Genomic DNA, 2,036 nt, shown 5'->3' with positions numbered 1-2,036 from the left:
GACTATATATCGGTTATCGGCTTTCAAATATAAAAAACTATTGGTCATCGGTATTGGCCAAAATGTTCACATCGGTGAATCCCTAAGATAAGTGTGTCCTGAATCAAACTCTGTGTTGAACTGAATCTTCTGTCAGTGAATGATGATGATTGTGAATGTGTTTTTCAGTGAGGAATGAAACTGCAGCGACTCCAAACTCAGGTGAGATTCAGCTGATAAACGTGTGTTTAATTCACTAATAAAACACTGATCCAGACTCAATCCAGTTTCAATGTTTTCTGTCAGATTGTCTGATATTTGTGATCATTGTGTGTTTTAAAGATGTTCTGAATGAAGTGACTCTCCAGATCTCAGGTAAAACATCAAGAGCTTTAAACATCGACTCTAATATTGATTTATGATTATTGATCAGCAGATTTGATATTTGATCTCTTGTATAGAGTTGTGGTGGCTGTTTGCTCTCTTCATCTTCATCTTCATCTTCATCATCTGTTTTATACTGCGTAAAAGGATCCTCAGGTGAGTCCAGACTGATCTTATAACGTCATACTTCAGTCTTTACATCTGACACTAGTTCACAAGAGCTCAGCTCATCGTGAATCACATTTACATTCATTTGATCAGATTATTTATGATTCTGTCACGTTTAGATGCTTCCTATGAATTTATAAATATTTTTTTATAGATTTTGATCTAAGAAACCAAGAGTTGAAAATATACTTCATGATTTGACCTCAGTAGCAGTCATTGACGTCTCAGATTGAATTATTAAATCAAGGGGAAATCTCAAGTTTAAAATCCCTCTGAATAAGCAGAATATAATAGTGTGTATAATAAGTGTCAGTGTGTTGTCTGATGTTTTCAGAGGCAAGCGCGGTTCATCTGTCCAACTGATGATGAGAGAATCAACCTGAGAGAAAGAGTTATTAACCTTCGTCACGTGATCATCTCAGGCCCCGTTTACACGTACATGGTTATTTTGAAGAACGGAGACATTTCCCTTCGGTTGTGCCCCTTGTTTACACGCAAACGGAGAATTCTCCTCTGAAAACGATTCTTTCTAAAAACTCCGGCCAGAGTGGAGATTTTGGAAAACTCTGTTTGCACGTTTGCATGTAAACTGAGAAAAACTGAGTTTTAGGCAGTCGACGTCACAGTATGCGACAGAACTTGCACTGCGTCAAAAGTGCGACCTATATTTTCGGGATTCTGATTGGCTAACGTAGGCTTGAGCTTCTTGTTACACTGCCACCTACAGGTTTGGCATGCTCTTGACGGAATATACACGAACACTTTTCTGAAAACTGACAGGGTGAAATGTCCGTCTATGAAAATAACCGGCCCCGTGTAAACGTAGCCTCAGAGATGAGACCGATGATGATGATGTACAGCTGATGAAGATTAATCTCAGCTGAATCTGTTTCACACAGGAATCTGAAGGTCGGATCTGGGCCTGCATGTATGACTTAAGCGTCAAAAAAATCGTAGTAAAAAGTAGGAATTCTCTAAGAGTAGGAGACTTTTATAAAGAAGCTAAAAGCAACTTTCAGTAAAGTCTCAGACTGATTCTTAAGTGCTGCCTGAAGTGGCATTTAAGTGCTGTGAACTAAGGACTATGATGTCAGCCCAAAATGGCCGCCCTCAACCTCTGATAGCCTGCAAGGGTGAGGTCACTGCAGCAAGACACCAATCCTTTAATGTAATTATAATAAATAATTCAATATTTAAATTTTTTATTTTTTTAATGGCTTTGCATTGTGCAAAATTATCACAAATTAGTATTGATGCTGTGGAATCCCCTGTGGAAAAGTGAAGCAAAGGAAAATTGTCAGATTCACCCTTTATTCATTAAAACTGTGTTAAAGATTGTGTAAGCGTATTGTGTAGTTGTGCCTGGAGTCAGTTGTTTATTTGTGATGATAACACAATGAAACATTCCAAATTGTACAGACATAATTTTTAGCCAGGCTGCCAATGCAAAGAAATTATGAACGTGAAAAAACAAGAGAGGACAATGAAATATTAATAAACGACTG

This window comes from Phoxinus phoxinus (assembly GCF_949152265.1).
Source record: "Phoxinus phoxinus genome assembly, chromosome: 1".
Lineage (NCBI taxonomy): Eukaryota > Metazoa > Chordata > Actinopteri > Cypriniformes > Leuciscidae > Phoxinus > Phoxinus phoxinus.
Note: the sequence above shows the minus strand (reverse complement) of the source record.